Here is a 24,629-nt window from a genome sequence, read left to right on the forward strand (position 1 = left end):
GGCCTTCACAGACGGACTAAAAAGATCATAATAAATTAAGTATCATCGACACACTAACTGAAAATGCAGACTTTGATTGTAGACAGACCTGAGTTTGAATCCTGACTCAACTTACCCTGAGACTCGGGGCAAGTTAATGAACTCTCTGTGCTTCAGAGCCTTCAATTACCACCATGCGAGAATATAAATAGTACGTCCTCCATAGAGTTGCTTTGAGGATTATGCATATCAAAGCACGTAAAATATTTAGCACGGTGCTGGACACAGAAAGCACTCCAAAAATGCTAGCTGTTACTCTCACTGTGACCCTCCTGATGACCACCATTCTGTCACACAAATTACCCGAAGTAGATACGGTCACTGCGATGTCTTCCACAGATGCGCCCACACAACACCCACTCCACTGCCCGGAGTCTTGGAGCGAGAGCTGTGCATAGGACCCAGCTCCTGGCAAACCGATGCCCACGTGCCCCAACCGTGTGAAAGGGATTCAAATGGAGTGGCGGCTGCCTGTGGGCGGGTCCTTCGTTTTGCAAGTATGATGGTCAAGAAGCTTTGGGAGAAGTTCCACTGTCCTGCCTCTAGCATCGTAGGTGTTGAGCGGTGAGTAGCAGCAATGGGGTTTCCATGGGAGCCCGCCTGCTTCTGATCAGGTATTTTTCCTGGGACTCTTCCAGCTGCACGGTATCGGAGCCTGCTTCCCTGGCGCTGCCAGAAATCCTCTAAACTACCTAAGACTCCACTTTAAGCCTGTTCTGGGAGAACCGGCCGGAGTGGATCCTGTTATCTGCAACTGAGAACACAGTAATTATTAAAATGATCAATACAGGCACCATCAGAATGATCCTAAACACCTCAGTCAAAGAGGTTCTTTCTTAAGTATCATCAGGCCACGAAGGGAAAAAGAACAGCATGTATGAAAACCTTGTCCTTGCCTTCAAAATGCAATCATCCTAAAAGATACCACATGAATGGAAACCTGGTTTGGTTTTGTTTTGTTTGGGGGGGGGTTGTGTTCTGTTTTTCCCCTAAAGGCTTAATTTTCTTTTTTGGCGGCAAAAGGACTTTTGCGAGAAACAGACAGAAGGAGCTGATCAAACGTGAAGTTTCACAGAAGAGAATTCTCCTTTGGGTCTTTATGAAGGATGACAGGTGAGCCTACCTGGCAGTGGTCTCTCTAAATTAAAGGTGTTTGGGAAAGCCGGTTAGTGTAGGTAAGCGCTCGGCTCAGTGTGCTGTATGTGGTCATTAACACACTCGCTTCTGGGATGGCACCCGGGGGTGTGCTCAATTACAATGATGAACACACCTTGAAAGAAGTAATTAACACGAGCATCGAGATCTAGCTCCGGATGGATTTGGAATTAATGAGAAATGACTGTGTGGGGGCGCCTGGGTGGCACAGCGGTTAAGCGTCTGCCTTCGGCTCAGGGCGTGATCCCGGCGTTATGGGATCGAGCCCCACGTCAGGCTCCTCTGCTATGAGCCTGCTTCTTCCTCTCCCACTCCCCCTGCTTGTGTTCCCTCTCTCGCTGGCTGTCTCTATCTCTGTCGAATAAATAAATAAAATCTTTAAAAAAGGGGCGCCTGGGTAGCGCAGTCATTAAAGCATCTGCCTTCGGCTCAGGGCGTTATCCTGGCCTGCCGGGATCGAGTCCCACATCGGGCTCCTCCGCTGTGAGCCTGCTTCTTCCTCTCCCACTCCCCCTGCTGTGTTCCCTCTCTCGCTGGCTGTCTCTCTGTCACATAAATAAATAAAATCTTTAAAAAAAAAAAATCTTTAAAAAAAAATGAGAAATGACTGTGTGAAGGTGCGGCCCGGCTGAAGCTGGGCTTCCGTGGTACCTGGTTCTCATCCGTCTTTGTTCTTGTTGGTTTTTCATCATAACGTCAAATTCTTTCTCCCTACACATACTGCTCTCATGGTATGTTCTCTGGGTGACCGTGGCCCCAATGCCAATTTTCTTACCATTTTTATTTAATTACCTAAATTTTTCTATTTCCTCTTCTGTTCTCCTGGCAAAATGAACTGACCTCTTCGGAACAGCTCGGGGAACTTGCCTCAATACTCAGCTAACAGGCAACCGTCAAGTGTGTAACTTACTTCCAGTCGTGCTCAAGAATAGAGCACACAGACTGTCTTCGGTGGTCCCTAATCCAGGTTCATCCGACACCAGCCGCCTCCACCAGGCTGCCTAAGTTTGACCCCAACGAGATCAAAGTCGCGTACCCAAGGTGCACTGGCGGCGAAATTGGTGCCACCTCTACCCTGGTCCCGAAGATCGGTCCCCTAGGGCTGTCTCCAAAAAAGGCTGGCGATGACCTGGCCAAGGCAACCGGTGACTGGAAGGGTCTGAGGATGACAGTGAAACTGGCCATCAAGAACAGACAGGCCCGGGGGCGCCTGGGTGGCACAGCGGTTAAGCGTCTGCCTTCGGCTCAGGGCGTGATCCCGGCGTTATGGGATCGAGCCCCACGTCAGGCTCTTCCGCTGTGAGCCTGCTTCTTCCTCTCCCACTCCCCCTGCTCATGTTCCCTCTCTCGCTGGCTGTCTCTCTCTGTCGAATAAATAAATAAAATCTTTATAAAAAAAAAAAAAAAAAGAACAGACAGGCCCGGACTGAAGTAGGACCTTCTGCCTCCGCCCTGATTATCGAAGCCCTCAGGGAACCGCCAAGAGACAGAAAGAAGCAGAAAAACATGAAGCCCAGTGGAAAAATCACTTTTGACGAGATTGTCAATATTGGCCGACAGATGTGGCATCAATCTTTAGCCAGAGAACTCTCTGGAACCATTGAAGAGACCCGGAGGACTGCCCAGTCTGTGGGCCGCAACGTTGATGCCCCCGCCCTCCTGACATCACAGACGACGTCAATAGTGGCACTGTGCGATGCCCCACTAATTAAGAACTACAAAGGAAAATATTTCAATATGGGATCATTTGAAACCCCCCCCCCAAAAAAGAAGAATAGAGCACACAAACGCTGGACCCCTGGCCTGGTCAGTCAAGTGGTGTCTAAGTCTTTTATTACCGCTGTAACAAATTGCCACAAATCTAGTGACTTAAAACAGCACTAATTTATTATCTTGTAGTTCATTGGTATATAGCCAAGCGTTAGAGGGGCTGGTTCCTTCTGGAGGCTTCCGGGGAGAATCCATTTCCTTGGCTTGTCGGCTGTTCCAGGCTGCCTGCATTCCTTGCCTCCTGGCCCCTTCTCCTCACCGCTTCGACCTATGGTTTCCACGGCCACACTTCCTAACTCCTGCCTCTGTTCCTCCTGCTTCTTAGAAGGACTCGGGATTACATGGCGCCCACCTGGCTAATCCAGGATCGTTTCTCCATCTCCAATCTTTCATCACCTCTTCACAGTCCCTTTTGCCATATAAAGGAGCATTCACAGTTTTGGGGACTTGGATGTGGACATATTCGGGCAGGGTTGGGGGGAGCCTATTCAGCCTACCACAGATGGTGAGGCTGAGCTGTGGTGAGCTTCCTCAGAGCATGCGGGCTTACAACCAGGTTCCATGAAGAAGGGAGACTAGGAAATCGAGAAAACCTACCGGCATTTGGGATACAAGGCAGACGCCTGGTTATCTCGCTGGCCTCTCAACAGCAGGTGCCTTTGCTCCAGACTCTAGGTTTCTACCTTTATCATCACTGCCTCTACTTCTTTTTTCTGATTACCTTAGTATCTCTAGCGGGAAAACTGAGTCCGCCAGGTGCCACCCTGCAGAAGACACTCCTTTTCTGGCAAGCTGTTGTAGCGGGACGTTTAATTGGCGGCTGTCTAACCTGTCGAGGGCAGCTTTCGAAGTGGGTGACAGTCCAATCAGCTTTGGGGGGGAAGCACGGATGAGGACCCCAAACATGGCTCACAATGCTTTGGAACCACAAACCTTTTTCTCTGAAAAGGGCTGAGAGCTCTCAGAGATTTTTCAGACTTCTCTCCAAAAACAAGGTCAGCGGCAGAACTGGGGAAATGATTTTTTGCTTTCTGATTTTAAAAACTGGTATGTTCATAGGTGCTTGTGACCAATAGGTTTTAGTTACCACTTACAGAGCACTCTTAAGGGAAAAGAAATGATAAAACGTCCAAAAATAAATAAAGGAGGAACGCTTCAGGAAGTTACGGGCTTGTTGTGATGGCCTGTAATCTAATCATAGACACTAAGTACAGGAAAGGATATGCAAATCACTGAAGGGAAGTCTTCAAGGTCAAAGGCCTTTGTGACACTTCAAATTGTATCAAGCAACACACTGGAATTGCCAAGCCTCGAGCCAGCCGTGAAAAATAGACCATGTAGCTTCCAGGACACTGAGTTTAATTCATTCATGTCTGATAAATGTTTACTCCCTTTCATAGAGAGAGGAGATCTAAGAAATGAGAGAAGTCGTCTGCAGTGTGCACAGACACAAACCGACTTTTCTTTAATGGGAGGTGAAGAGCCTGTTAAACTGTATGTTCTTGGATTATGTCAGATAATGATAGGTTCAGCCACTGGATTAGTCATATCATGAATTTCATAATCACTGTGTAATTGACACGGACCTTTAAACAGTCCTTTCTCCCTGGAAGCTGGTTTACTGCTGGAATTAAACGAACTGTCACTCTCGGGGGGGAAACGGAACCAGCTTTTCACTTGGCTCACCTGGGCTGTAAGGAGGAGCTTTCCAGGACTTAGCACCCTCCTCGCCAAGCTGTCCAAGTGAGACAAGCAGATTGTCCTTAAAGACGTCAAGGTTCTCTCTCCGAGTGGGAGCCCAGCAGAGGTAAAGGAAAAAGTACTTAATGACCAGACTGTGAAGAGAAGTAATTATGCTGTGTGTACGTTTCCACTGCATAAACACCAGCGTTTAATTAAGCCTTCATGGAGCTTAGGCGCACGGACTCCAGCTTGGATTCTGGGGCCAGAAGGACCATTCAAATCACAGCCTGGCCACTTACAATCAGTGTGACCTTTGGCAGATGGGACCAACAGAGGTGCGTGTTCCATAGCAATCCTGTGATGATTAAAAGCAGGCAAAATGTGTATGCAGTCTGTGTGAGCTCTTAATAACCCCGTCAACTTTCATTATTCATTATCCACTCGCGCCACTGGGAACTTCCAAGCCGTGTCCCAGGTCATGTCCCACTCCTCAAACCACCCAGCTGTCTCTCCCTACGTTGAAACTCAGTTCTGGAATCTTGCAGGTGCTGATTTGGGCTCTCCAACCTCCCAGTAACACTGTCTAACATCTGAACATAAGTCTGGGCATTGCTGGGGCGCCTGGGTGGCTCAGTCATTAAGCGTCTGCCTTTGGCTCAGGGCGTGATCCTGGGGTTCTGGGATCGAGCCTCGCATCAGGCTCCATGCTCCGCTGGGAGCCTGCTTCTTCCTCTCCCACTCCCCCTGCTTGTGTTCCCTCTCTTGCTGGCTGTGTCACTCTCTGTCAAATAAATAAATAAAATCTAAAAAAAAAAAAAAAAGAAAAAAGTCTGGGCATTGCTGGAAGCACTCTGTTTGGCTTTTGAGGATTTCTCCCCTATATTCAAAGCAACTTTCTATTATTTGAGAGCACCCTCTCTTTGCCTCCAATTCCTCATTCGTGGTCTTCTCGTTCCCCATCTAGGCCAAAGTCTAGACTGGAGAGGAAATTTCCATCACGTTTAGAAAACACGGTATGTGGTCAGCTTGGGGGAAGAAGGTGGGGAAGGGATCGTGCCTGTTCCTTTATCTTTTTTTCCCTTGTAAATTCAGGTCCTTGTAAATTGCTCTGTACCCTTATGCAGTTTCTCAACCTTCTTTTAACTCCCTTTGAATAATCCAAGTATCTCCTTCCACCGCCCACCCATAGTTTATTCAACATTTCAACATAAACGGAACAACCCGGACAGGAATCTGGCCAGGTGAGTGAGGGTGGATGTGGTGTACAGCCCTTACAAGCCCCAAAATGCTTTACACAAACATTCACACTCTCTTTCCTTCCTTGTTGGGCACTTGGCTTTTTTTTTTTTAAAGATTTTATTTATTTATTTATTTATTTATTTATTTATTTATTTGAGAGGGAGAGAGCATGAGCAGGGGGAGGGGCAGAAGGAAAAGGAGATTCCCTGCTGAGCACAGAGCCCAATGCAGGGCTGGATCCCAGGACCCCAAGATCATGACCTGAGCTGAAGGCAGACCCTTAACTGGCTGAGCCACCCAGGCACCCCCCTCGTTGGGCACTTGTATAGAAAAGATCTAAGGGAGAATTTTGAGGAGGCCGTGCGGGAGTTATGGAGCCACAAGCTAGAAGGAGCCTGGATCCCTGAGTCACCGCTTGGAGGAGACCGCCCGGGACAGCTGCCCAACCTACTGAGAGGTGAGGGAGAAATTAATCTGTGTTGTGTTATAGCTGCTAGTGTTTGTTAACCTTATTAACACATTTTAAAACTTCCTAGGACATAATAAGGGCTTACTAAATGCTAGTTTTGATTACTTAGCCAATCAGCTAATAGTTACTGAATATTACGGGTATTAGCTCATATATTTCTCACAACGTCTTAGGAGGCAGGGACCCAGACCTCGCACTCTCCCTCCTCGGGGCCTTTATCTACATTCTTCTCTCTGCCTGACCCGCTCCTTCCTCCCTTCTTCACACAGTCAACCGCTACTCATCCTTAAGATCACAACTCAAGTGTGGTCTTACTCACACAAACCTTCCCTGACTCCCTCGACTCAGTCAGTGCCTGCATCACATGATCTCCTAGATGCTGAAATTTTTCCTACAGGGTACTTATCACAATTTGTCATTGCATGACTATTTATGTCATTTATGGTGAATGTCTCTCTTCCCACCAGAGAGCAAGCACCATCCTATCTGGTTCATGGTTGCGTTCCCTCTCCCTAGCCTAGCGCCTGGCACACAGGATACGCTCAAAAAATATTTGGCTTGTCCATGTGTTTGCACATGGCGGGTCTCACAGGCTGTCTGCTTCTTAGTGGGGTCAAATATCAAAGGTTGAGTCTGGTCTTCATCTTTGCAAGTTTAGAAACTTAATTTTTCATGGAAGCCCAGAGTCTGGGAAATGATTCAGAATAACCACATTTACAGGGTATCTACTTCCTGGCCTTAAAGCCCCTGGAAAAGTAAACTAGTTAGTATTCAGAAACCCATCTGAGGAAGAAAGAAAGAGGATGGTTTTGAGAGGAATGGATTTCTTCTAGTCTCCTTGCTAGATCTTACTGTCTTAATGGGTGGGGTTTTTCTGTTTGTTCGTTCGTCTGCGTTTTTTTTTTTTTTTTTTTTCCAGCTAGAGCTTTTTTTCTTCCATTAGATCCCATCAAAGCCATGCTTAGTGAAAATCATGAAACAGAAAAGGAGCTCAACAGACACCTGAATAAATTTCTGTGAATCTTGTGGGGTAAATGACCGACAAATGTACTTACGCTTTGGCTGCTTATTTTCTAGAGCCCTTGTACATGATTACCTTTTTTTTTTTTTTAAGATTTATTTATTTGAGAGGGAAAGCATGCACGAGCCGGGGGAGGACCCTGAGACCATGACCTGAGCTGAAATCAAGAGTCAACCGCTTAACCGACTGAGCCACCCAGGTGCCCTCAAACATGTGTGCATAGTCCATTCTTGGTCATGAGCAGCAGAAAACTCCAGTTATTTTAAACAGGAAAGAGATTAACAATGCTACCAAACACTTGTAAGAAGCTGGAGAACCAGACGAAAATTAAGATGGGTTGCCTGGGTGGCTCAGTTGGTTAACAATCCAACTCTTGATTTTGGCTCAGGTCGTGGTCTCAGGGCTGTGAGATGGAGCCCTGAGTCTGGCTCCACGTTCAGCATGGAGTCTGCTTAGGACTCCTTCTCCCTCTTGCTCTGCCCCTCCCCGCCTAAAATAAATAAAATCTTAAAAAAAAAATCAAGATGGGGAGAGGGGTCTGAGGAGCAGAATACCAGATGATCATTTTTTTAGCAGGAAAAATCCAACCAAGTTGCCTCAGCCAAATCCTTCCAACGCACCTGGATCCTGACTTTTCATTCATCCTTACCTCATTTATTCACAACTTAAAATACAGGATGAGAGTGTCTTGATTGACCAGCCGAAGTCATTTGCCCGTGTCCTAACTAATGGTGTATTTGGGAAGAGGTTTTTCTCTAGACCTTTCTATCTCCCTAGAGGGAGGGGAGACTGGCTTTGACTCACACGGTGGGAAGTTCCCCTAACTAGAGCTTTGGATGCTAGGCAGTCACAAACATTGCTTGTCCTCTGTACCGTGGGTGGGAGTAGTGCAGGCCTGTTACAAGGACTGAATCACAATTGATGTTATATTTTAGTCCCCTTGCTGCTATCAGAGAAACCCCAGGAACAAGTTACATTTAGCAGAGTTTCTACACATGATCCAATTTCACGTTGGTTTTAGGTGACATTTTCTGACATGCCTGCAGCCTCATGCCCCTAATTAAAGGACCCCGTCCATGTAACCACTCCAGCTCCAAGTTGCAGAGAACTCTCCCCCTGAGAGAAGGGTCCAGATCCAGTTGGAAAGAGTTGCCTTTTTTTACCCCCCTTTTGGAGAGAGTGCACATTTGCGAGGAGTGGGGGAAGGGCAGACGGAGAGGGAGAGAATCTTTTTTTTTTTTTTTTTTTTAAGTTTATTTGTTTAGGGGCGCCTGGGTGGCTCAGTCGTTAAGTGTCTGCCTTCGGCTCAGGGCGTGATCCCAGGTCCCTGGGATCGAGCCCCGTATCGGGCTCCATGCTCCACCGGAAGCCTGCTTCTTCCTCTCCCACTCCCCCTGCTTGTGTTCCCTCTCTCACTGGCTGTCTCTCTCTCTGTCAAATAAATAAATAAAATCTTAAAAAAAAAAAAAAAGATTTATTTGTTTATTTTAGAGAGAGAGCAGGGGTGGGAAGGGCAGGGGGAGAGGGAGAGAGAACCTCAAGCAGACTCCTGATGGGGGGGCTCAATCTCACAACCCTGAGATCACGACCTGAGCCTAAATCAAGAGTCGGATGCTTAACTGACTGAGCCCCCCCCCCCCCGGCGTCCCAAGGGTTGCCTTTTGATTGTTGGTAGGTAAACTATCATTGTAGCATAGCTGCATGGCCACTTCCTGCCTCTGTGGAATTTCAGCACACCTGGCTTTTCTGACGCTCACCTTCCAGGTCTGTGATTACCTTTGTGTGAAAGCCAGAAGGGGCCATGTGAGTGCGGTGGGGCCGGCTGTGACTGGGGGCAGCAGGAGCTCCATGTTTTGAGTCCGAATTGAAGCTGTAGTGATCAGGGGTGGTGGGGAGAGAGAGGGAACCCTTTGGCCACTGGGGGCCTCCCTGTGAAGATCTAGAAGTAGAAATGGGGGCCAACTAGCAGCCGCATTTGATGAAAAGTACAGCAGCCCACCCTCAACGCCTGCTTCCAACATCCCCACTGGACTCTTCGTTGTTTCTTCCTTTTTTTAAAATATAAAACCTCTCTTTTTTAAAGAAAGATTTTATTTACTTGAGGCAGAGAGAGTGAGTGAGAGAGCGTGAGCAGGGGGGGGAGGGGCAGAGGGAGAAGCAGGCTCCCCGCTGATCAGAGAGCCCAACACGGGGCTCGATCCCAGGACCCTGGGATCATGACCTGAGCCGAAGGCAGCTGCTTAACCCACTGAGCCACCCAGGCGCCCCTAAAATACAAAATCTTCCGAGGCCTCGGAAAAACTCGAAAACGGCTGAAATAAGACACCTGCATTACAGCTATGCCGGGTCACCGTGACACATGTAACCAAGCTGACAAAGACACTCAAGGTCAGAAGACACCACAGACTTGACCCCAGCACCCTGGATCCACCGGCCGTCAGAGCGGCTCCTCCAAGCGGGGTAGGGTTAGTTTCAGGGCACGGGAGGTGCTCCGTCGCCCCCTCCTCTCTTTATGGCAGTCAGCTTCTTCTAGATGGTCTTCAATCTATTCTGTTGTAACAAAAGTTTGGCTTGTATAGGAATTTTTTTAAAAAAAAACTCCTTACTGTGAACATTTTCAAGCATGAAGTTGCAAAAATGGGACAACGAACACCCATACACCCACCACCAGAATTCAACCATTGTTCACATTCCACTCGTTTCATATCTATGATACATTCTTCGCTGGAGCTGCCTCCAAAAAATAAGGACATGTTCTGTGATGCCAATGAACACAGTGCCATCACCACTGTTCCCCAGTACCATTTTATGCGATTTTTTTCAGCTTAATCCTCAAAAAGTCACTTACAGATGCTGGTTTTTCTGAACCAGGATCCAATCAAGGGCCATATGCTCCTAAGCAGGGCTGGGGCTGGGATCAGGTGAGTTAAAGAAACACCGGAAAACTCAGTATTCAAGCGACATACTGTCTTAATGCAATATTAAAAAAAAAAAAAATCAAGGTGGCAAGCTATAGCCCACAGGCCCACTGCCTGCTTTTATAAAAGAAGTTTTCTCAGGCTGGGATTAGGGCATGCACTGTAGGGCTGTGTCAATGCAGGACCTTCATTTAAACTTTTGAGATTTTGTTCCTCCTGGAATTTTTTTACATTAATTTTGATTTTTAAAAAATATTGCCTGCAAATATTTCCTTGATTACAGAGACTTTTGGCACCCTCTTCAATTTGGCAGTCAAGGCGAGTGCCTCACTCACCCCACCCTGATCCTGGCTCTGCTCTTAACTCTCGGTGTAGCCCAGGACAGCCCTCCCTTACTTCTTCCTCCTGACTTTGACTCTTTTTATTCTTTCATTGAACATTTATGGAACACACAGCTAGCCAGCCAGACAAAACTCTCTGCAGATAAAATTAAAACCCCTGACAGAAGGAAGAAGCATTCTGATATTGAACGTGACAATGTGTTATACAGAAGAAGCAACGACATGACCCAGAACCAGGACAGGGAAAGGCGGAGGACATCTCCCTCACCCACAGCCAGCTGAGGACCTTCCTGGAAATTAGGATCCGAAAAAAAGCCCTTGTGTGACTCCTTTTAGCACCTACTTCCTCCTTTTTCTGCTCCCCTTCACAGTCAAATTCTCAAAAGAATACGACTTGGGCCTTTCCAAGAGACCACACCTGTGTCTCTGGGGTGCCTTCGGTTCTCTGGATTGGTCCTTCCTCACGGTGTCGAAGCACTTGTTCCCCTATCTCCTGCACTCCCCCCAAATGGGACATGAAAGCTTCCCTAGATTCGGGCTACCCATTCTGGGCCAGAGGGCGTCCAATGTGAGCGAGGTACGCATATGGGCACATCTCAGGAGGCACGTGATGCCTGACTGCTCCGTGTTTAGGGATCTCTAATTCCTGGATTCTGAGTTAATATGCAGACTGGATTCAGAGAGGGACCGTTCTATTGACTGCAGAACTAACTGATGCAGAGGGAACTAGAGACTCCGATGAGGGCAGGACCCGACTGCGGGATTCCTAGTAGGTAATACATTTCTCTTTCCTTTGCTTGCTTTCTTTCTTTCTTTCTTTCTTTCTTTCTTTCTTTCTTTCTTTGTCAGAGAGAAAGAGAGAGAGCAAGCACAAGCAGAGGGAGGGGCAGTAGGGGAGGGAGAAGCAGGCTCCCCACTGAACAGGGAGCCCAAACCTCCACTCGGGACTCGATCCCAGGATGCTGGGATCACGCTTAACTGACTAAGCCACTCAGGCGTCCGCCTGACCAGTTTCTATCCCTTTTCCAGGTAGCATCACCTCGATCTGGGTCTTTGCCTGGAGGCTTGGTGGGATGGTCAGGCATGATGACTTTCTCTCCCTGTACCCAGGGGTAGCAGGTAACTCGCGCTGGGCCTGCCATCCTCTCTCCTTTGGGCACAGGAACAAGGGCAGAAAGGAGCAGGAGCTGACTTCTGCTGGTAGCCATGTCCTGACGTACTAATCTTTAGCTCTTGCCACTTCCTTCCCCAGAGCCGCTCTGGTTCTTGTCCCCGTTACCATAGCATCTTTTATAGTCTCTTATTGGCCTCACATCTTTCCTTTGAGTTCCGCTTCCCTCCCTGCCCCTTAGTAGTGAAGGACAACAGAGAACCCTATTTGATACAGCAAATTATTTTAACTTAAAGACTCTGGGGGACATGTCAACCCCAGGAAAAAAAAACCCTTCTACTCTCCCTCGGCACCAGCCTGTTGCATAGAAAGAAAAGGCCCTTGTGTGTCCACTATACTCAAATTAAAAATTTTTTTGCATAATTTTTTTTTAAAAAAGGCCCTGGTGTAATCATGTCTGAAAAAGAGCCTCTCCACCTGAAAGAGGTTCCTAAGCTTTGAGAGGGATGCCCCCAGTTCTAGAAAAATATGTGGGGAAAAAAAAGAGAGAGAGACCCCACCAAATAAATGCCCTCAGGTGCTTTTGGAACCAAGGTGTTTCCTGCCCTTTCGGGATACCTGTCGTGGGCTAACATTAGGATGGGTGCCTATGGGCTGTGGCGCCCGTGAGATTTGGTGAGACCTGTGGGGGCTTCCTCTACATAAAACCTCAGCTAAATCACTCAGCATCTCTGAGCGCAAGGTTCCTTATCAGCAAAGTGGAGGGCGATGACCATTCCGCTTCACAAATTTGTGAGCCTTGGGGGAATCAAGCTTTCAGAGGGCCCAGCACACTGTGGACATCCACCTTGGATTACCCGGTTCCTTGGACAGCTTGTTGCTACTGGAATTACTTTGACAAAGGAGCTGAGGTGGCTTGGCTTTGGAGCTGATTTATTTATCGGGTTACATTTGGTGCCCAAGCCTCAGAAGCTGGTTGACTATTTGTAGGACACTGAGCAGTTTGGAGACCTGGGACCACTTGCATCTTAAGTGCTTGAATGTTTGTGTGGCCAACAGCTCAAAGAGAACTAAGCATATTCACGTCACATCCCCCTGAGAGTTCCGCAGCTCGATGAGAAGGAAGAACTGGGTCTCTACACCAAATACAAAACCCTGGAGCTCTCCAGAGACACTAGCAGACAGTTCCATCAGTGATCACAGGAGGTGCAATGGAGCTCCCCATCTTCAGGGAATTCCTTAGCCCCTAACACAGCTGCATTATAGAGCCAGTTCTCCGAATATAAGTTGTTTTCTCATATTTCTGTAAAGGAGGCTTATTCTCCCTAGATATCCTTCGCATGCATAAGGCAGCACTCAGAGGAGGGACATCACTGGAGTTGTGCAGTGTACAACCTGCACAACCGTACACAGCAGCCCTAGGTTAAAAAAAAAGGGTTCCAAGAGTCAGAGAAATCTGAGTCTAAATTTCATTTCTGCCATTTAGTCTCAGTAAAACCATGAGTAAATTGACCTTTCTAAATCTCACTTTCCTCATTTATGAAGTTGGATTGATTACAGACAGTGGCTACCTCTTGGAGGTGTTATGAGGATTAAAATAAAATAAAATATATGTAAAGATTTTGACACAATGCCTGGCACATAGTACATGCTTTTTAAAAAGATTTTATTTATTTATTAGAGAGAGAGAGAGAGAGAGAGCATGAGCATGAGTTCCTTGGGGGGGAGGGGCAGAGAAGAAGCAGACTCCTCTCTCAGCAGGGAACCCGACCACACGGGGCTCGATCCCAGTACCCTGGGATCATGACCTGAGCCAAAGGGCGATGCTTAACCAACCGAGCCACCCAGGCGCCCCAAGAACATGCCTAATAAAAGCTTTAGTAATATTTATTATTCTCCATGGCTAGTTCTTAGTATACCTTTAAGATCAGCTTCTGTGTCTCCTCTCCTGAGGACTTTTCTAAGTCCCCCCCAAGATGGGTCACATACCCCTCCTCTGTGCTCCCGTCTCCCCCTGTGCTGCCTCTCATACCGCGGAGCTGCCTCCCAGGACTGCCTTTCATGTCGGGGACTGCCTTTCACATTAGGATTGCCGGCACCTAGAACAACGCCTGGCACACAGTCGGCACTCACTGAATGCTAGTTGAAGAAATGAATGCCTCAATCCTGCCTTGCGCGAGGCCCAAGGGCAAAGGGTGCTCTTCTTATTTTCTGGTGGAAGGCCGTGATAGGAGAAAGAGGCAGAGAAATGGGGAAGGAGAGCAGGGACGGGACACCTGCCAACAGCAGGTCAGCTCCTTCCTGTGGTCATTTTTTGGGTGGAAGAAACCCTAAGTGAAACCTTGTACCAAGCGGGGCCCAAGAAGATAAACAAGCCAAGGGCTCCACGGAGACAATGGCCCGATTCTCCCTGACCGGGGATGGTGGGAACCGTGGGGAACCAGACAAACATCCCCTTCCAGTTTCCTTCCGTCCGAGCGCAGCTCCCCCAGGGCCTTTCCTTCATAGAGGGCGGCTGGGAAGCCGGGCGCGGAGATCTGTGAAGGCTGGCCGGGCTGCCGCGAGCCTGAATCACCCCTAACCACAGCGGCCTGAGAATGACAGAGGCTTTCTGTTTCCAGGGTGTGTTCTAAAGTGGGTTTTGTGTGTGGCACACTTTGTTTCCACGTGGCCCCTGCCAACCGGGAGCTGAGACGAGCAGCTTGTGTCGATCGAATTGTTGAACTTCAAAACACCCGTGAGAAATGGTCAAAACCGAGCAGCAGCGGCCGGACGAAGCTGGGGGACATGCGGTTTCACAGGAGCACGTGTGACACATGGTGCAGCGGCCCGGACGCCTGCAGGCTCCGCATGAGTCAGCCGAAGGATGTGGGTGCCGCAAAACCTCAGGCAGGCCTGGACCCCGGGGAGCTTCCAGAAAAAGAAAGGGGATGGCTAACTCTGCTCCACGCTGGTCAGACCACCCCGGAGGAGGCTTGGCTCTGTCTGGATGCCCCGTTGTGAGGGGAAAGGGTGTGTCCTGAGTGCAGTGACTAAGCTTGGGGGTGGGGTTGGGGCCGTGGAGGGACTCAGAGCCGTGTCTGAAGCTGGACAAGAGGAAGAGGTGAGTGGGGAGGAAAGGGCTTAGGTGGAGGGTGAGGAGGGAGGTGGGCTGCCTGTAACTTCGGCCTGGAAGGCCTACTCTTCCTGCCTGCCTCATGAACTCCTATTCATCGCTTAGGCCTCAGCTGTCACCTCTTCCTCGACGCCTTCCCTCACCTCTCTAAGTAGAACCAACCATTCCTCCACGGAGACCCCCTTCCTCTGCATCCAGGGGTCAGGTCCTTTTATTCCGGCACCACTCGCAAGGAATGACATTCATTAAGCAGCGTCCCCGTTCTATTTCTCTTTGCCACCCTAGTGCTTGGCAAAGTGACTGTCCTTCAGCTAACGTCCGATTGATGAAACCGTTGGCGTGAAAACTGTCACCGAACATTCTGACCACGAGGAAGAGAGATTGTCGTCTTTCTGTGTGGCTCGAAAAGACGGAACTGGAAAAGAGGGCGGAGAACGACAAGCAGGCGGATTTCACCTCAAAATTAGGAAGTACTTTATAAAAAACGATGACGAGAGCTTTGCTGAGCCTTTTAGTTCCGTGTTGCTGTATAGCAAGTTACTCCAAAGCTTAGCAGCCTGAAACAAGAAGAAACATTATTATCTCATGGAGCTGGTGTGGGTCAGGAATTCAAGAGTGGCTTAGAAGAGTGGTTCTGGCTGGGGGTCTCTCATGCACTGGTGGCCTAGATCCCAGCTGGGGCTGCAGTCATCTGAAGGCTTAACTGGGGCTGGAGGATCTGCTTCAAGATGGCGCACTCACATGGCTGCTGGCGGGAGGCCTCGGTTCCCCAACGTGGGATTTCAAATATGTAGAATATTTGAATGACCTCACAACATGGTAGCTGGCTTCCGCCAGAGTAAGTGACCTGAGAAAGAGAACACAGAGGAGGCTGCAACATCTTTTATGAACCAACCTCGGAAGCCACAGTCTGTCAGTTCTGTAATATTCTGCGTGGAGGGTGCTGGGCTGGCTCGGTCAGTGGGGTGTGTGACTCTTGATCCCAGGGTTGTGAGTTCGAGCCCCATGATGGGTGTAGAGATTACTTAAAAATAAATTCTTTTTTTTTTAAAGATTTTATTTATTTATTTGACAGAGAGAGACAGCCAGCGAGAGAGGGAACACAAGCAGGGGGAGTGGGAGAGGAAGAAGCAGGCTCCCAGTGGAGAAGCCTGACATGGGGCTCGATCCCAGAATGCCAGGATCACGCCCTGAGCCGAAGGCAGACGCTTAATGACTGCACCACCCAGGCGCCCCCCCCTAAAAATAAATTCTTAAAAAAAAAAAAAAAAACGAAAAACTATGGGGGAAAAGACTACACACAGGCACAGATAGTAGGTGGTGAGAATCACTGTGGTCCCCTCACGCGTGGCCTAGAGCACCGAGCTGTAGCCAAGTACCAGGCACCCTGCTGGCTGTCCAGGGCGGCTCTCTCCTGAAACCAGCACTGCCACCACGGAAGGGTGGCATTTTATTATCTCCATCTTATTTTAGGTATTTATTTTGGTTTTCAAATTACTTTAATTTTTATCACTGAAAAGGTGCCTGGCTCAGTCAGTAGAGCATGTGACTTTTGATCTCTGGGTCCAGAGTTTGAGCCCCACATTGGGCATGGAGGTTACTTAAGAAAAGAAAAGAAAAGAAAAGAAAAGAAAAGAAAAGAAAAGAAAAGAGAAAAAAAGAAAGGAAAGAAAACATTAATTTTCATTGCAGAAACAATACATGTATTAGCGTATGGATTGTAAATCGTATAAGCAATTTCCTAAGCATTTTAGGGTTTATTTGTTGGAAACCTGAATGTCATGTACCCCTCACTGTCCTCTGCAGTTAGAGCTGATGGTGTAGGCTCAGATTCCCATTATTTAGATAAGGAAACCAAAGCACATAGACGTTAATGAACTTGACCATGGTCACCTACCTGGAAAGTCTCTGAGTTTGGTTTAAACCTCAAAACCCAGTCATTACTTTTTGTGCCAGATTCCACTGCATGTGCTGCCTCTCGGGTCTCCAATGGCCCGGGAGGCTGGAGCAGTCACGCTCAACCCTGGCTGCACGTAAACCTCAGCGGGGAAGCTTTCACAGATTCCTGAAGCCTGAGCCCAAACTCCGGGGAATCTGATCTAATTGGTCTGGAGTTTGCTTCTGTTATGCAGGGTTGAAACACTGCCAGCACTGGTTGGGAGTCAGATCATGCCTCCCTTCCAAATATTACATTATCACCTGGGCTCAATGGAACATACTCCCATTACCACGCAATTGGGGACTCAAAATATAATATGTACATGAGTTCCCGATTGTTATCTTGGGCCCTGTGGAGGTGTGAGCTTATCCTGAAAGGCAAGGAGACGTTGAATAGGCTGGGAAGAGAGGTGTAGCCCAGCTAGAAGAAAAGACTCAGGAGACGCTTAATGCCAGGATAGAATTTCAGGAATATAAATTATTAACAAGAGGCTCTTTATGGAGGTCCTCTCTCAGCTTCTCTAACTGCCGGACTGTTTCCCCCCCTCCCTCGTCCACATTCCCAGCCCCTACTCACTGTCCACTTCGGTCAGAGACACGTTTCTTGACGCAGATACAAAGAATAAGCAGGAAAGCGCCCCAGGCCAAAGATTTGCTGGAACTAGAGGTCTCCCTGTGGAGGAGGGAGGGAGAGAGAGAGTTCCTGTTAAATTAATTCTTGCTTGTTGTCCCCTGCTTCTTGAACATGACATTGCCCTTAAATTGAACCATGGGGCCATGCTGTCAATGGGTCATTCTAAGCATAGGAAGACTGGTTGAGGCTCGTCTGTGGCTTTTCTGTGAAGTCACACTGCGCTTGCTTACCCTGCTCGCAGTGCAAGCACACAGCTGCTATTAGCACGAATCCTGGAGGCAGAACGGTATGAGGTTCATTCATCAGAAAATGCTGACCGAGGGCTGGGGTGGGCACTGATCGGGACATTAAAGGTGAAGCCGTGAACCAAGCAAAGAGCCTCTTTTCATGGAGCTTTCCAGAGGGCAAAGCGGAGCCTCTCTCAGGGGACACGGCTGATGGCAGAAGCCTCAAGAGGCTCCTCAAGGAAACCCTGGAGAGATGTTCTCCAGGTGTTGAAAGGAACAATTTTGACCCTGGAATTTTATATCCAGCTAAGCTATCTTTTAATTGAGGGAGGGAACTGAAGATAATGTCAGGTACAGTAGGAGGCCCTCAGAAGATTTCCCACACAAAGAGCTGGTTTGAAGACAGTGTTGGAGGAAGTTCTCCAGCAAGGAGAAAAATAAAGCCAGAGAATGATTTGAGATATATGGCGTGGAAATAAGTTAGCCAAGAGCTTTGCTATGTAAAGAAAGGATGACAAAAAAAGAAAAAGAACATAAAAAGCCACAACCCAAATTCTAGGTACTACCAATAGCAGAAATGAAAAGACCAGAGCTAGTGAAACATATCTGGGATGTATCTCTTTAGGAGAAAAATAGATATTGATAACTCTAAGAAGTTAAATGGAGATGAGTATACATAATATGTATGAGGAATAAACCCCAGAAAAAAACCAAAAATAGAATGTATGTCTTTTCCAAACAGCAGAAGGAAATCTATTCTAGCCAACGAAAAGTGGAAAAGTAAAAAACAAAACAAGATGAAAGTATGAAATAGAAAATATGAAATTAGGGGCACCTGGGTGGCTCAGTCAGTTGATCGTCTGACTCTTGGTTTCTGCTCAGGTCATGATCTCGGGGTCTTGAGATCAAGCCCTGTGTTGAGCTCCATGTTCAGCGGGGAGTCTGCTTAAGACTCTCCCTCTGGGGCGCCTGGGTGGCACAGTCGTTAAGCGTCTGCCTTCGGCTCAGGGCGTGATCCTGGCGTTCTGGGATCAAGCCCCACGTCAGGCTCCTCTGCTAGGAGCCTGCTTCTTCCTCTTCCACTCCCCCTGCTTGTGTTCCCTCTCTCGCTGGCTGTCTCTCTCTGTCAAATAAATAAATAAAATCTTAAAAAAAAAAAAGACTCTCCCTCTGGGGCGCCTGGGTGGCTTAGTTGTTGGGCGTCTGCCTTCGGCTCGGGTCATGATCCCAGCATCATGGGATCGAGCCCGGCATCAGGCTTCCTGGCTCAGCGGGGAAACTGCTTCTCCCTCTTCAGCTCCCCCTGCCCGTGTTCCCTCTCTTGCTGTTTCTCTTTGTCATGTAGATAAATAAAATCTTTAAAAAAAAAAAAAGACAAAGAAAAAAACTCTCCCTCTCCCTTTGCCCCTCCCCCACACACGCTTGCTCTCTTAATTAATTAATGAAAAAGAATCTCACACTAAGCTTACTGTAAGAGAGATATTTAGAGCAAAAGGATCTTAAAAATTGAAATAGAGATGAGAAAAGTAGAGTAGACAAGCAGGGACCAAGAGGAAGCCAAGGAAGCAAGTCTGGTAGCTAACAAAAGAGAAGAAAGCATCCCAAGAGATGAAAAGAAGCAGGAAAGGGAGAATAAACATGAATGTCACAGGAACATGACCGTGCACCCAAATACAGTGGCACACTAGAAAAATGAACAGCTGACAGAATTACAGGAAGAAAAAGATACACGAACGTTTCTAAGCATTAAAACACGCCTTTCAGAAACTATATCCCAAACAAGCAAAAAAACTAAGGAAAAATAAAGATGATATGAATAATAAGCCTGATCTGATAAATAGAGATAGAACTGCTCCCGTATCAGAATCTACATATATTTTTTAAAGTGCACGTAAAACAGTTGCCAGAATTGGCCCTGAACTAGATGACAAAGGAAACCTTGACGTTCCAAGAACTACAATCCTGCAGACTTGCTCTGACTACCATGTAAAAAAATTAAAAATCAATTCCAAAAGGTAGTGTAAAAAGTCCCATAGGATTGTACACTATAACGTGTCTGAATAACTCTTCAGATAAAAAGAAAAGTCATACGGGGAATTCTTAAGTACTTAAAACTAAGGGAACTCCGTTTGTGTCTGAAGGTGTCTACAGCTAGGGGCGTCCAGCCGGCTCGGTTGGTAGAGCGTGTGATTCTTGATCTCAGGGCTGTGAGCTCATGTTCCACATGGGGTGTAGAGATTACTTAAAAATAAAAACACAAAAATCTTAGCGGTATCTAAGGCTATAATTAGAGGGGAATTTACAGATATAAATATATTAATAAGAAAACCGGATGAGAGGCCCGACGGGCTCAGTTGGTAGAGCGTGTGATTCTTGGGGATGTGGGTATGAGCCCCACGTTGAGTGTAGAGATTACTTAAAAATAAAATCTTAGAGGCGCCTGGGTGGCTCAGTCGTTAAGCATCTGTCTTCGGCTCAGGGCGTGATCCCGGAGTCCTGGGATCGAGCCCCGCATCGGGCTCCCTGCTCTGCCGGGAGCCTGCTTCTTCCTCTCCCACTCCCCCTGCTTGTGTTCCCTCTCTCGCTGGCTGTCTCTCTCTCTCTCTCTGTCAAATAAATAAATAAAATCTTTAAAATTAATTAATTTATTAATTAATTAAATCTTAAAAACAAAACAAAAACCTGGAATGGTTTATTCAATGAGCTGTGTTTAGCTGAAAATTTAGAAACAAAACAAAGTGAAATAATAGGTTAAGCCTAAAGGAGCAAGGTGGAGGGGCGCCTGGGTGGCACAGCAGTTAAGCGTCTATATCCCAGTAAACCTTAAAATCTAGGTAATGACAAATTTCTAGTTTAAAATGACAAAGTTGGCATAAGAATCAACAGAAAAGTTGAACATACCAATAAAATGAAAGAAAATAAATTGGTAATCAAGATATCCTTGTCCACCCCTCAAATTCTCTGGCCTTGATAATTCCACAGAAAGTTTTACCAGACTCTCAAGGAATATAAACCCTGTCTTATGCAAGTTGTTCCAGAAAATAGAAATAGAAAGTTATCCTAATCATTTTGTGAAATGGATAAAAACTTAATTCTAGAATTTTACTGTTAATAAAATAAAATAAAATTATAGGCTCATTTTACTTATGAACAAAGATGGGAAAATTCAAACAGAACATTTGTAAAGAAATACAAAAGAGGACAAAAAGTAAGTTCTATTAAAGTAATTAGGACAGTTTGACATCAGAAAATTAATCAATATAAAGAAAAACATACAATTAGTAGACGCAGAAAAAGTATTTGGTAAAGTTCAACAACTATTTATGACTTAAAAAAAAAAAAAAACCTGTCAGAAAATTAGGAGTAGAATATCCTTAACTTGGCATCTACTGAAAACCTACAGAAAGACAGCATATTTAGTAGGGAAATTTCAGACTCATTTGCTTTAAGATGGGGAAAAAAACCAAGGATGCCCACTGTCAAAGATACGTTTAATCATAGTATAGGAGGTCTTTGCCATCATAGCAAGGCAAGAAAAATGAATCAGAGGTATAAGGATTGTCAAGGAAGAGAAAAATTTACTATTAAGAGAGTTCACCGGGGCGCCTGGGTGGCACAGCGGTTAAGCGTCTGCCTTTGGCTCAGGGCGTGATCCCGGCGTTATGGGATCAAGCCCCACATCAGGCTCCTCTGCTATGAGCCTGCTTCTTCCTCTCCCACTCCCCCTGCTTGTGTTCCCTCTCTCGCTGGCTGTCTCTATCTCTGTCGAATAAATAAATAAAATCTTGAAAGAAAGAAAGAAAGAAAGAAAGAAAGAAAGAAAGAAAGAAGGAAGGAAGGAAGGAAGGAAGGAAGGAAGGAAGGAAGGAAGGAAGGAAGAAAGAAAGAAAGAAAGAAAGAAAGAAAGAAAGAAAGAAAGAAAGAAAGAAAGAAAGAAAGAAAGAAAGAAAGACAGCTAATAGAAAAAAATCAATGAAACCAAAATCTGGTTCTTTGAGAAGATCCAGCGGCACCGATCGACAAAAAAGAGATGGAAATTAGCAGTATCGGGGGTGAGAGTTGACATCCCTACAGATTCTACAGATACTAAGGGGATCGTAAGGGAGTTATTTGAACAACTTTATCCCAATAAATTTGATAACTTAGATGAAATGGACAAATTTCTTGGAAGACGCAAACTGCCCAGTTCTCTTAAGAAGCAATAGACAAGCTGAATGCCTCTACGTCTACCAAAGAAATACAACCTGAAGTTAAAAATTGTCCCACAGAGAAAACTTCCAGGCCAAGGTAGCTTCACTGGTGAATTCTCCCGTGCTTAAGGAAGATCTAACACCAATTCTGTACAAACTCTTCCAGAAAATTGAAAAGGAGTACTCTCCACCCCATTCCATGAGGCCAGCGTTACCCTGACGCTAAATCCAGACATATGCAAGGAAAACAACAACAGCAACAACTACAGACCTACATCCCTCGTGACAAATATCCCTCTTAACAAAATTTTAGCAAAATGTTCATAGATAAGATGACTTGGCAATTCCAAAATGGCAGTCCTCTCCCAAATTCATCTATAAAATAGGCAATTCCATTACAACTGCCAGCAGGATTTTTTAAAAGTAAAATTGTATTGAAGTGTAACATTCATACAGAAAACCATACCAATCATAAATATCTAACACAATGAGTTTTTGCAAAGTGAGTAATTCTATATAACCATGATGCCGATAAAAGATCAAAGCATTACCAGTACCTCAGAAACACTGCTCGTCCCCCCCGTCACCCTGCTAACTAAAGAATAGCTTTGTCTGTTTCAAATTTTATGTATACGGAGTAGGGATAGGGTATAAAAGGAAAACATATAACCGAAGAAATAAGAGTAGCTCCTTGATGGCGATTTTGATGTGCCGTGAATTAAGGGGTAAGATTAACTTCCTCGTTCCACCTGAAGTCTCCAAACACCTACAAAACACACCAACAGGAAACATAAAGACTTCCGGTGAATCTAGCTTACCAGGTCTAGACATGTCTGAATTCCAGTGGTAGACCCAATTCCAGGGTCAAACTATTTCCATCTCCCTCCCCCCGCCCCAGCTCCAAATAGAACCAAGTCCCTTTGGGGACTAAAAATACCCTCAGCTGGGTGTTGGACTCCCATTTCTTATGGCAGGGCTCTTCTCGTGACCCGGGTTGCTCATCCGCTAAAGGGTTGACTTGTCCTATCGAACTCACGAGGATTTGAGGAGGAATGTCAAAACGGAGTAAGGTATGTTAAAACAACTTACAAAGGATTATTAAAATTAAAGCCGTCAAGGGGCACCTGGCGGGCTCAGTCAGGGGAGCCAGCGAATCTTGATCTCGAGGTTGTGAGCTCCAGCCCCGCACTGAGTGTAGAGACTACCTTAAAAAAAATAAAATCTTGGGGCGCCTGAGGGGCTCAGTCGGTTGAGCATCTGACTTCAGCTCGGGTCGTGATCTCAGGGTCCTGGGATTGAGCCCCACATCGGGCTCCCTGCTCAGTGGGGAGTCTGCTTGTCCCTCTGCCTCTGCCACTACCCCTACTGTGCTCTCTCTCTCTTTCTCTCAAATAAATAAAATCTTTAAAAAGAAAAGAGGGGCGCCTGGGTGGCACAGCGGTTAAGCGTCTGCCTTCGGCTCAGGGCGTGATCCCGGTGTTCTGGGATCGAGCCCCACATCAGGCTCCTCCACTATGAGCCTGCTTCTTCCTCTCCCACTCCCCCTGCTTGTATTCCCTCTCTCGCTGGCTGTCTCTATCTGTCAAATAAATAAATAAAATCTTTAAAAAAAACAAAAAATAAAAAAAAATAAAAATAAAAGAAAAAAAGAAAATCTTTAAAAAAATAATAAGACCATCATAACTATTATTTTAAAGGAAAAATTTCCGAGTGATTCCAGCTAGATTTTTTAAAAATCTTTAAGTTATATGATTTTTTTTTTTAAGATTTTATTTATTTATTTGACAGAGATAGAGACAGCCAGTGAGAGAGGGAACACAAGCAGGGGGAGTGGGAGAGGAAGAAGCAGGCTCCTAGCGGAGGAGCCTGATATGGGACTTGATCCCATAACGCCGGGATCACGCCCTGAGCCGAAGGCAGACGCTTAACCGCTGTGCCACCCAGGCGCCCCTATATGATTATTTTTTAATGTAAAATATTTAAAAAGATGTAAGAAGTATTTTGATTTGTGGGAAAAGAGGAGCCCCCAAATAGTACTCTTCAGTGCCATGGTTTGTGTGTATTACTTATTTATGTGTTAAACTTCAGATTACGTGTAATAAACCGTCTGTGGTACAACGCTATTGATTTCCCTGCATTAGAAGTTGAATTAAATGTGCATTACTCTGGGGTTGGTCACCATGAGGGAAGCTTAAGAAGTTTGGAGGAAGAGTAAGTGAAGACCATTAAAGCTCTCTAGGCCCCGTCTCCCATTGATCCCTGTCACCCTGGGGAAGTCTTACTGCAGTTCGGTCCCACATACATCCTGGTCTTAATGTTCCTCTAATGGTACCTAATGGCAGCTTGGCTACATCCCTTGCACTATAATAAAACAGCTGCCTTCCCCAACCGCGTCTCAGCCGTGCTCTAGAAAGCGTAGGGCTTCTGAGTATATCTCGTGTACAGTACAACATTCCTCAGTGAGCCTTGCTTCATGTTTTCATTAGCTCCTTTATTCATGGAACTAATATTTATCGAATATTTACACTGTTCTAGGCATTTAGCCAGTTGTAGTCTTTGTCACCAGATCGCAATACTCATCTGTGATCAGTACTTGGAAGTGAATTACTATCCACTTGTTGTCCTCAGAGCATTATTAAGATATTGGGAGAAGTAAAGAGATGCAGCTCCGGCTTGAATTCCCCCCCACTCCATGACCTTCCGGTGGGGTGACCTTGGTCCGATGATCTTTCAGAAATAATTGAGCTTTTCTTTGTGCCCTCGTGTGTGATGGGTGTGT

At 46.3% G+C, this 24,629-nt stretch overlaps 1 pseudogene; it reads left to right on the forward strand.

Annotated features, from left to right (window-relative positions):
- The first annotated feature begins 541 nt into the window (after positions 1 to 541).
- LOC123777138 (large ribosomal subunit protein uL11-like) lies at positions 542 to 2,906 on the forward strand (annotated as a pseudogene).
- Positions 2,907 to 24,629: the final 21,723 nt, after the last annotated feature.

Source organism: Ursus americanus, chromosome 23, assembly GCF_024610735.1.
Source record: "Ursus americanus isolate L20-20 chromosome 23, mUrsAme1.1.p, whole genome shotgun sequence".
Classification (NCBI taxonomy): Eukaryota; Metazoa; Chordata; class Mammalia; order Carnivora; family Ursidae; genus Ursus; species Ursus americanus.